Here is a 12226-nt window from a genome sequence, read left to right as displayed (position 1 = left end):
GAAAATGCTTTCAAGTAAAGAACTGTTGAAAGATTCAGGAACTGCTTGACCAGCAGAAACTGGCCATGGACTCGAGAGTCTATAAACTCTGGGCCATCATGGATAATTGAAAGTCATAATCTTCCAAAGAGCTTTAATTGAATATTCAGAAATCTGTATGAAAAGAAACTGAGTCAACTAAAGAATAAACACAGCTAAACTAAGCAATATAAATCTTCAAAAGAAGAATCCTAATTAAAAAGATATATTGCACTCCCTGGACTTTGCCATTCTGGTTGTTTTCAATATTATGCCACTGGGAAAATTCAGCTGTTTCTAATCAAATAATTTAAACTCCCATGCTGGGGCTTAAGGGTGAATTCTCCCATTTTTCTCTTGCTACTTGTTTGGGGGATGAAGCAGTACAAATTGTTCAGACACCAATCAGATTTATCATCCTGTGCCTTTTGATGACATCCATCTGTTTATCTAAGAAGCCATTAAAGACTTATTGAGTTACAGCACTATGGAGAAAATTGGGTTATCATCTATGGTTAAATCCAATTCTTGCATCTGCCATCTTTTCAGCTTATGTGGTGTATTCTGAAATTACCCTGACTTGCAGACCTACACTACAAGAATACATTTGCTTCATCGCCTTTTTTGTGTCATTTCTAGAGAATTTCTAATGCATGAGCAATTTGTGGTTCAGGAAAATGTTGACAGAAAGATGTCAGTGCTTTCTCTTGTTAAAAGTTCAAAAGCCTAATAGGGACTGTGCCAGCTTAAAAGTCTTATCCAAAAGTGAGCACTGTTCACTTCTGAGCTTTGTATTTAGTCTAGCCTATTCAAAAAAAAAAAATTTTTTTTTTTTGACTCTAGGTCACAGAGGAAGAATTGTGTTCATCAGAAGATAAAGATAAATTTTATCAAGTCAAAATTCAAATAGACCAAAAAAAGTGAGAGCTCATCACAAATGGTGTTCAATAAATACCAGCAGGTAAACTGATAAGACACAAAGGACCCAATCTTCCTAGGAATGACTAGGTAGGAGTTCAGGGCTTATCTCATAAGTCAAGCAGCTTAAGCAATGCTAAAAGTCATGTTTTCTGAGCTGGCTGAAGAGGCGATGGACTGTGTGGAGAAAACTAATTGAAATAAAGTGAATATTTGCAGTTTCCTGGAGATGCTGTTATATCCTGACTGCAGGAGCTCCAGAGAAAGCGCAAGTGTAAATCAGGCAGATGCGTCAGTTTGCCAGTTTTTCGAGCATTTGTCAGAAGAATAATGAAGACTCCAGGAATACAGCATTTCCTTGATTTGTTTATGTAAATCAGGTCAGAATTCTGGGAAGCCTAGATTTTCTGGGAATCTTCAAGGATTACAGCATAGCTGTGCTTCCTTAAAACCTAGCCAAACGCGCGCTGTTTATTGACCATTTAAGGAGGTCCTTCCTATCATATTTCACAGTGTCCTTTAATTGTTTTCCTCATTGTGAGATAAGTACCCTGAAATGGGAGACAGTAGCTGCGCAACAGCTGAGCATAATCAATTGAGAACAACATGCCGATGTGGCTGGTTTCAGAAAGAAATTCCTTAGTCTGTATCTACCTGTTTGCTTGTCCGTGACCTTCATACAGCTCTGTCTGTGCTGTCGGCAGAGAAGCTGGTTTTGTAAGTCACCGGCAATGCCACAATGATAGAAAGCTATTTCCAAGGCAAGGATGACCAGGAACCAGGACGTGGACCCCAGAGTAGCAAATATGAGGCAGAAGAGTCTCCTGGGAGGACTTCATACCCTACTAAATTCAGCCAAGGTGAATTTGAGTAGGACTGAAAAAGCTTCTTTTCAGTGTGAGAAGTGTTATACGTTATGACTTTAAGGGCTCTGGCCTTTCACTCTTGACCACTCTAGTCCATCTGTAAAATGCTTCCCTAACTCGCTCAGGTCTGAAATTCTGTGCCTTAAGGTAATTTTTGGTTGGGGAAAGGAGGAGTGAGGGCCCTTGAGCTAGAAGGAAAAAAACACTTTGTTGCCACAAAGCTTTTGCCTGGGATCTACTCTGTGGGTGGTCTATTAGCTAAATATTTTGACTTTCAGTCAAAATGGCCGAGGAAAGTATACTGGCAACATGTCGTTCATTCATTCAAAGACTGGTTTTAGAATACGTACGGACTATCTCATAACATTTTACTTAATAACTTAATTAATTTTAGTGTTAAGGTAAGAAAAATGACATTGAGAATTCTGTCAAGAAGGTTCTCAGTAATTCCATTGATTGATCAGTTAAGGGTGTTAACCCAGATACAAATAACTACTGGAATGGCTAAAAGCGAGGCTCTGAAGATGTAGTGGGAATTGCCGGGGGCAGTAGGTCTGGGAGAACCAACGTGAGACAGCGCAATGATGTCTCCTCTCCGTCATCTTCCCACCCCCTGATCTTCTACACAGCTCTCCATGCTTCTCAGATATGGTTGCTGTCTCTCCTCCAGCCTGCTGGAAATCCGTTGCCTTTTCGGCCTGTTGGTGACATCCCCCTCCACGTTTCGGGGTTACCCTAAGGCTTCCTTATAATTCAGAGTCCAGGGCCAGAGGTACCTTGTAGGTGGTGGGCTGAGTTCTTCCAGCTTGAAGATTACCTCTCTGATTGCCCTACCTCTCAACTGAAGTGTCCGTTCTCACACTAACCAGCACTAATTAAAGAAGATAGCATAACCAAGTGTTAACCAGGTCCCTGCCTTATTTTAGGTTGCCCTCCATTACTGGCTAGGGAAATGAAGATGTTGTTTACCTTTACAGGTGTTTCTTGAGAGTCCATTTCTTCAGTACTGGGCACTATTGAAGAAAGCAATTCATGTTATGCACAAACTTTAGGACTAGATAAGAAAATTTAGATATTTACTTTTCTGAAGGATGCTATCATCTCAGGCAGATGAGAAATAATATGTGAACTTTTTATAAAAGATGAAAATGAGAGAAAAAAATTCGCTAAATGTTATGGAGTGGATTGTGTTCCCCAAAATTTATATGTTGCAGCCCTAAGCCTCAGTGTGGCTGCATTTGGACTTACAGCCTTTAAAGAGGTAATTAATGTTGAATGAAGTCATTTGATTGGGCCTTAATTCTATAAGGATGCTGTCTTCATAGGAAAAGGAAGATACACCAGGGGTTTGTGCACACAGAGAAAAGTCTATGTGAGAACACAGAGGAAGGCAGCCAGCTGCAAGCCAAGGAGAGAGGCCTCAAAAGGCCTCATTCCACACCTGCTGACACCTTGATCTTGGACTCCTAGTCTCCAGAACTGTGTTCTGTTGTTTAAGCCACTCAGTCTGTAATGTTTTGTTATGGAAGCCCTAGCAGACGAATACACTTAAAGTTCAACGGAGTCAGCAGAACCTGAATTTTCAAGCGATGAGCAGGACTTAGGTAGACAATATAAAAGGAGAAGTCAGTGGAGGAACTCATGAACAAAGAAGAGTTAGAAAGTCGAGCGATTTGCAACTGGGGAGTTGCTAAGGCAGATAGAAGACAGCAGAAAAGCCCTCACTCCCAAGATGCACTTGAATTTGATCTGATGGGAATTGGAAAACCATTATGGGTTGTTGAGCAGGGACCGACCTACAAATGGAGGGTTTTAAGAAAATTAACTTTGCTGCATTATGCCAGCTCAATTGTAAAAGATTCAGACCAGAAGTGGAGGACAAGTCAGGAAAAAAATTAAAGTTATCCAAGCAGGTAAGGGTCCAGATAGTGCTAGAAAAAGAGAGTATCTAACGAATTTGAAAGCTATTACAAAGTAAGAATTGATAGGACTTGCTGACAAAATTGAATTAAATTGACTAATAAATCATTTATCTTTTGTGCATCTCAGCATTATACGTCTCTACCAGTGAACTCATTAAAGAGATTTTTATGTTAACAGCAAAGTTCTTAATATAAGTTGATTTGAGAGCTCTTTTCCAGTTGAATAAAATTAGCGAGCTGTTGGAATTAACCTAAAGATCTTAGTAAGCAAGGCATCATTAAAAATTGGGTGATCTATATAAATAAAACATCCAGGCAATTGAAACTTACTGTCATTAACCAGTTCGGGGAAGGAGAGGGCTTAGCCAGTCAGATAGCACTTTGGGGTCGGGTTATCCTGAGGTTCACATTGAGGAACAAGGTCGGGGTCAATTTTTCTATTAGTCCAGAAAGAGACTCTAAAAGAAATCCCTCCGAACCAAGATATCAGTCCCTGAAACAAAAAGGATCGTGGAGTGAGGGTGAAGATCTAAGGATCTAAATCGAGTTCATTCATTTGTGAAATAGTATTGCTGATGTGTATGGGGCATGTAGCGTGGACTAAGGGCTTTGTGTAGGTTGTTTGTTTCCTTTATATGCTATGAGCACTTACTAAATGTGAGCTCAGAGGGAACAAAATAGGAGTGGTCCCTGCCCTAATGAAGCTTACTGTACGGTGTGGGAGACAGGCATCAAACAAGTAATCACACATATGTGTACCTAATTACAAATTACGATAATTGCAGTGAAGGAAAATGCAGGACGGTATGAAAGAAGGTTCCTCATTTAGATTTAGTGGTTATAGATGGACTCCCTGAGTGAAAGACATCACTGTGGGAACTTTGAAGGATGACCAGGGTCAGCCAAAGACTGGAAGAAAGAGATTTCAGGGCAGAAATGAGGTCAGTGATTTGCAGGGGGCCAGAGGGCTGGCTGTTGGCATTGCAAAGTTGTGGCATCTTGGGTTGAGATCTGATCTTTAAGAGACTTGAGTTCACTTGCAGAGAGTTTAATCTCCGAGTCCAGGGCCTGAATAAAGCCAACCATTAAAGACTGGGGCCTTGGCTTAAGGCAGCATTCAGTCATAGCGACATTGAAAAGCTATACTGAGACTCGTGAATACAAAGTAAAAATGGGACAAATGTAAGTGTGAATGAACCACTACCTGTAAGGCCCTCATATTACCCAGCCACGTCCTATAGGCACAAGCTAAATGACCAAGGCAACATGCTTTAATGGTCACCATGTCGGATTTGTGTCAGATGCATGTGGACCACTCCCTAGGTGTTTTATCCTGGGAGGACACTTAGCCTTTTTCAGCGTAAGTGTTTCTTTTCGTAAAATGGGGATAACATTACCTATGTCTTAGGAGTAGCAAAAGGCTAAAACGAGTTAATATCTATAACATGCTTAATTCAGTGCTTGACCGACAACATATGTCCTTTCTTCACACGTCACTAAATCATTTGCTCTTCCATTTGGTTCATATTTATTTGGGTAATAACATGCAAATATCTACATACCTAGTAAAATGCACAAACTTTCTAACCATCATTGACTTCGCCGTTCAGAGGTTTGTCTGCGTCTCTTTTACCTTTCTCCTTTTTTATTGTGTTTCTCACTTTTGAGCCTCTCTGAAGTGAAATCCCCAGATTGGGGGAGGGTAATGGGGTTACTATGTAAGTTTACTCAGACATAGAATTCAGTGTGTGCTCAATTAAGGTTTGATGAATCAATGATTACTGCATAATTACAGAGATTTGACGGTGATAAACATAATTAATTGCTAAGATACTATATATTAAATAATAATTTTTAAGCATTTTTGGTAATTTGTGTTTTTAAGTGGTTAGTAAACGGAATTCTAACTTCCTGCTCCCGGAATATTCTCTTAGCTATGAGCTTGCCATGTTTTAATTAAAGAACTGTTCCGACAGTTCCGGGAAAGGAAACATTTTTTCTGTTTAAAACATTTCTAGCATTTCAGCTAAACAATTTATCTAGAATGATTTTCCCTTTAAAAGGCATAGTACACAATTAGAAGCATAGTACAGTAAATTTTCTGCCTTATGGATCCAAGCCAAGAGCCATACAACTTTTGTGCTCTATAAGCAATTGCAAACTAAAATGAGTAACTGGTATATTGTAATAGAGCTGTTTTGAGCTGCTATTACCATAGACTACTTTTCCGGCTTTCTTAGAAGTATGAGAACAAAATTGAGAAGGAGGCATCTATCTGATTGAAGTTAGAATGCTACTTGCATTGTATTTCACTTTAGGCAGAATGGAAGTCATTTTATTTGCTATTAATGTAAATAAAGAAATCACTCCTTTTCAGAATGTATCCTGTGAAAGAAAGAGACCTGTAGCCAGTATCCACAGCTAGAAATACGGCTGCCTGTATAGACTTAGATATCCCTGAGTTTGGTCAGATCCTTGGAGACCACTGGGAAAATCAGAGTGGGAAGACTATAAATTTGCTCAAATCAATAATGTCTGTCAGGAAATACTAAACCCCCTGTTAGCTGTTTCTCCAGAATGTGGCAGTGCGGGTAGGCCCAATCCAGAGTCCCTGTCCGCATAGACAGTTGGATCAGGAATCAAGGTATATTAATGGCAACTAGTCGGTAAGGTGCCCTGCTATTCAAGTATTTCCCCTACAGTAGTACCTGGATGAGACTTTTATTTGGACTTTGGGAACAAAAGCATTGCTGAAGAATATTTAACTCTTAGTAAATATAAACAGTAAACAATATCACCACGATTAACTTTAAATATATCAGCCAACCACATAGCTATAGAAATGCTCTATGTTGGTTTCATCCCTTTAAAAATTTGGCAATGTGTTCCCCTTAATATGTGGATTTCACTGTTTTATACGTTTACCCCAAAATATTTAGTGAGTACCAACAAAATTCTAAGCCCTGTGGTAGGCCCTGGCTAAATGGCACTAAGTGGGGTAAACACCGACTCTACCCTTTGGGACGCTGGCAGCCCGATGTGGGAGTGTCCGAGAGAAGTCCAGCGGTGCCACGGAATCCTTTCTGCAGATGGAGCCTTTGGAGCAATCCCAGCAGATGAACGTGGAGTCGCTCTGGTAGAAAGGAGTAAGGCGAGAAACCCGCCCTCCCCTTTCTCCTCGCCGCCCCCTTGACAAACCTCTTGAGGGCTCTGTGGACCTAGTTTAAAAGCCACTTTGCATGTGGTCTGATGTGCAGAATGATGGCGGAACCTCTGCTCCGCAGGACACCATCCCAGCTAAATCTGTTTCAGATCCTGTTGGCCAGCCTCGCTCACTGGCCGTATACACCGAGGACACAGATCTTTCTAGCCAACTTCATGCTCCACAATTTGATGTTTGCAATGAGAGACATGATTTCTTTATCACTGTGGTTTAGACAGGAGAGAATGCCACTAGGAAGATACTTCTCTCAGGAAATAGATAGCTATAAGAAATTGTAAGAAAGAAGTAAATGTGGATAACTTAGAGAAAACCTCAGGGTACCTATACACACTCACACTCATCTTAGCCAAATGCTTTGAACCTGCCAAGGGGGTCTAAACTAGCAGAGTAGCAGAAAATATCAGCGTGTCTCCAGTTGGTACAGATTAATCTGGGGAGGTGGGCAGGGCACATACTGTATAGCAAATTTCTTTTGCTCTTTCTCTGTCCTAGAGGGACATGGAGATGTACTTCATTTATACCGAGAGTAAGAAGGTCCCACTTGACATTGTATTGTGGCTCTGTAGTTTCAAGATTCTGTTCTCTGCTGCATAATAGATGTGTTTTTTAGTACCCATTCCGTTAATGCTAGTGCCCCCGATGCTGTGTAGGCATGTGTACTACAAATAGCTTCTTTAATCTACAGCCATGCCACCCTGAACGTGCCCGATCTCATCTGATCTTGGAAGCTAAGCAGGGTCAGGCCTGGTTAATACTTGGATGGGAGATCACCTAAGAAGACCAGGTGCTGTAGGCATTTAAAAAAAAAAAAAAAGTTAACTGGGGAAGACCCTAACTATGATGATTAAAACTGATCACTAAGCTGCTTTAAATCATTTGAGAAGTAGATCGTAGATAAATTATAATTAAATAATAATCGCCATGCGTTTCTTTGAAAGGAACACTAGAGATGCTGGCCAAATTGTGATTCAAGTGGCTTCAAGGAAAGCATTTTCAACCTGAAACTGAGGTTGCACTCACTCATGGGCACCGATAAATCAGGGAGCCAAGAAGAGGCTGTGCGTGATGGGTGGGAACTAGTTAAAAGAACAGCATGGAGAAGACTTGGGGTCACAGTGGAGTGGTAAAAGCTGGGTTCAGGAGTCAGGAAAATTTTCAGTAACTAGAACTCAGAATTCACCAGATGGTAAAAGCTGACATAGCAAAGATGATGCCGATCATCTTTGGAAATGAGGCAAAGACTGTGTCAGACGGGAATCATCTCATATGCCGAACCAACAACCAAAATTATTTCAGGATAAAGTCGTCTTGCTCAGGACCTCGGGTAGAGTGCTTTATTCAGACTGGCCGGTGCTGTCAGCCCAGGAAGCAGATACGTAGCTCATACTAAAAAGCTCGCTTTTCCGAAGGACCCAAGGGTCTGAGAAGCTGGATTCCACCTCAGCCTGGGTCTAGGGTCAGGAGAAAAGCGGGGGCATCTCAAGCTCTGCCTAGAGGAAACCTATGGCGAATAAAAAGGTAGTGGAACTGGAAGGGTTCGTGGACTGGCGCCGAGTGCGCGCTGCGTTTCAGGCCGCACTCGCCCCCTCTCCAGGCGCTCGCACAGCCGTTCGCATCGCCCCCGAGGCTGCTTCCGTTTCTGCCGGGACAGTGATGCGCAGGTGCTCAGACGCACCGACGCCAGAACTCGGTAGCTTTCTCCCACTCGGTCGCTCTTCTCTGTGCTGGGTTCTCGCTCGTTTGCCTAACTAGAATAGCAAAATCATCTCTGAATTCTCCTTCATCCTTTCCATTTAGTCAAACACAAGTGTCGATCCCGCCTCTGACTATTTCTGTAGTTCAAAGAGCCAGGGACTTTATATCTTTTACTCATTACGGGGTGTCTTTCTCATCCATCGTAGCCATTTTGGAAACGTGGAATCTGATGCTTAGATGATTTCGATATTTTGGCCCTAAATGAGTGCTACCTGCTCAAGTCCGTCTGACTCCACGTCCCATGTGCGTTTCCACCTGCCTTGCACGGTGCTCATCACTTTCTCCAGGACCTTCTAAGTGGCTTCCATCCCTCACTGTCCTCTCCACACTGCGGCTACAGGTAATTTTCTCGAACACATTTAGCCTGTTCTCTCACGCAAAGATCTTTGAAGGCTAGCCATTTCTAACAAGGTAAAATTCAAACTCCTCGGCTCGGCAGCCCTCACTTATTTGCCCGGCCTCATCTTCTAACTCTCAGGCCTCAGCTCCAAACGGAAGGGCTTCTGTTCCCCACTGGCTCTTGGGTGTTTGCTCATCATACTGCTAAAGCATTAACCACTTTGTGCGCTGACTGGTTTTTTTAATTAGCTAGATGTCTCCTGACACCTCAGCCATTGCCAACCAGTGAGCCTTAGTGCTCCCTGCCTCCCAACAGGCTGCTAGTTATTTCTGGAAGTCCCCAAAGGAATGAACCACAGTTACCATGTGACTGCGGCTCTGTTCGAACCCTCTGGTTCCAGCCATCCCTTGTCCATGTTCCCTGCCCATAAAGCCTTTAGATGCCTCCCACTGCTATGGTCTGTCACAGGAACAGACGCCAGTAACTGTCCAAGGCTGCAGCCTCTTGATAATCCCAAACTCTTATTCTCAAAGGCACCAGACCTGGGTTCAGTTTTGCACAGGATTGTGGGAGCATACCCTCTGCTCCTGGACACCTCTCTTCATAGCCATCGCACCCTTGCAAGCATGTCTTCACCCTTCCTGCACAGGGGACACGTCCAGCCCACAAGCCCCAGTGGGAAAATAGTTGCCGTTTCTTTCCCTGCTATGCTCCTCCTTCCATCTCGGACCCCTTCCTCAACAAAACTTCCTTCTCTTCTGTTAGAGAAACAAACCTCTCATGCATATGAGTGAGTGAGTTTCAGCTGTTAGGAGTCAGCAGGCAATTATATCTTTAGGTATAAACCCAACAGAAATGGATATGTCCTTAAACCAAAGGACACATGCCCTTATACCAAAGGACAAGCAAGGACTTGAACAAAAATGTTTATAGCAGTATAATTGTAATAGCTAAAAGCTGGAAACAAACCAAACAGCCATCAACAGTAGGATGGACAAAGAAGTGTAGTATATTTATACACAGGACTAGCACACAGCAGTAGAATAAACAGACTATTGCTACATGCAACAGCATCGATGAATCTCATGTAAGGCTGAACAAAAGTCAGCCACAAGAGTATGTACTATACGATTCCATTTATATAAAGTTGTTTTTTTGTTGGGTTTTTTTTGACAATCATTGGTGATAAGAGTCAGTTTAGTAGTTGCCTTTGAAGAGGAGAGAGCAGAGGGAGCCTTCTAGGGTTTTGGTAGAGAACTGTGACTTTGGGAGTGAATGTCCCAAGTTTGAGCCATCTGCCGGGGTCGGGTAAGGCTCGCTGAGCTGTTCAGAAGTGGCCCACGTCCTTCTGATGCACATGAGGTCTTTCTGTGCCCTCCGCGCTCAGCCTGTGGAGGGGCATTTGCGATGGACGTGGAAAAGTACATTTCTCAATAGCGTGGTGTCCACTGCCCATAGGAAGGAACCTGGTGGTTGATTCTATCAGTAAAATTCCAGAGAAAACAGGACATTTAGAGATGAGCTCCGGTAGCAGCAGCATTGGGACTGAAGAGAGAAGGGAACCAGCCATCACAAATGAGCAAAAGAAAATATCAGTTTCCATCCGGATCCCACCTATGCATGGCTGTTTCAGCCATCACCACTCCAGAAGGATGGGAGATTGTATTTTAGCTCATCTCTCTTTATATCTGGCCTAATATTTCTTTTGGCAATCTGTGCTTATGAAGCACTTATAAACAGAATTCTGGCCGATTTTTAAGGATGGCAGATACGATACACCAATTAACTACAGAAAGGTTTGAATTTAGGATGGTTTTATTTCACCCTGCAGAATGTTTACATAGCTGGCTGCTGCAGACCACAGTATCAGAGCCCCGTCCCTCTCGTAGTGGATCCTAGCTGTCGGGAGATCCTCAGCAAACAACAACCACAAAAAGCATTAAGCTCTTCTTCCTAATTATCTCTCTCTGTAAATATCTAATTATCGTTGAAAACAAATTGCATGTTACGGAGATAATGTGTGGGGAGCCGTTGATCTGTTGGGCTTCTGCTTTTGAATTCTTGAGTCGGTGCTGCAGCTGCTGGAGCAAACAATTTTGCCACCTGGACACTTCATTATGATTTCATGTTTAAATGCAAAAACTGCTGAAGAGAGGTTCTGTCTGATGGACTTGGCTTCTTCAGGCATTTGTACTTAGATATGCATCACACGTACAGCTTTTCCAAATGTTCCAGGTAGCTGGGAATATTGAATAATTGAGCATTCAGAGGGACAGAATTACAAAAGAGCAGTGGGAATACAGTGATACCAATAAGGAATTAACTTCTCTAATTCTTTCTTTTATCAGTGCACAAAGGTCTGCAGCTTTTTATGACATTTCTCAGTAACTGCATGGGATTTTCTTCATAAATGCTGATCCAAAAAGTACACATTCCCAAAGATTACCTGATAATTGCACCTACTATAATATGCTTAAACCTAATTAACATTCAATCTTCACTTTAGAGAATAGAAATTACCAGGTACTTATCCTATAATTACATTTTTGTGCGTTTGCTATTGTAATCCCTGGCATTAACTATATAATTAAATGATGAACAGTGACTGTATAAGCAGAGAGTACTTATGTAAAATTTGTGCCTTACCCAAAATAAATAAAATAAAACAAACAGATTCAAAGAATCATGTCTCATTGTAAATTCCATTGTACTCAGTGAGATTGTATAGCATGTCAAGAATTAATAACGATACTGTTAGCTCCTTGGAGGTGGGAAGATGGTAATATTGCCCCACTGTCAGGAAGACATCCATTGTGGATCATCTCACCAGTTCGGACGAGTTGCACCAAGCAATTCTCTCTGTTTTCTCTGGGTGTACATCTAATAACAAGTACTTAGAACTTGTCTTGCTCAATATGGCCTCTCTCTAAGCTATTAAGTCTAGTAGTTTTTTTCTGCTTTGTGTAAGAATGCTTTTAAAAAATAATGATTTCTTTTGACTATAATACAAATATATATTCATTGTAGAAAGTGTGTAAAATATTGAGAAATGCACAAAAGGAAATGTAAAGCGCTTATAATACCATATCAGTGTTAACTTTTTGTTCTCTGTGCTTCCAGTCTGTTCTAGATGAATCTCTCATTAGATAATCAGATACATACATACATACATACATACATACAT

At 41.7% G+C, this 12226-nt stretch overlaps 1 protein-coding gene and 1 pseudogene across 3 annotated transcripts in view; both read left to right on the top strand.

The window, feature by feature from the left end:
- ATRNL1 (attractin like 1) overlaps positions 1 to 12226 on the top strand; it is a 572934-nt gene that overhangs the window by 501285 nt on the left and 59423 nt on the right. The gene's annotated exons all lie outside the window — the stretch shown is intronic.
- On the top strand, positions 7625 to 7743 carry LOC111739074 (annotated as a pseudogene).

Source organism: Pteropus vampyrus, unplaced genomic scaffold (assembly GCF_000151845.1).
Source record: "Pteropus vampyrus isolate Shadow unplaced genomic scaffold, Pvam_2.0 Scaffold46, whole genome shotgun sequence".
Classification (NCBI taxonomy): domain Eukaryota; kingdom Metazoa; phylum Chordata; class Mammalia; order Chiroptera; family Pteropodidae; genus Pteropus; species Pteropus vampyrus.
Note: the sequence above shows the minus strand (reverse complement) of the source record. Positions and strands in the feature narration are given on the sequence as shown.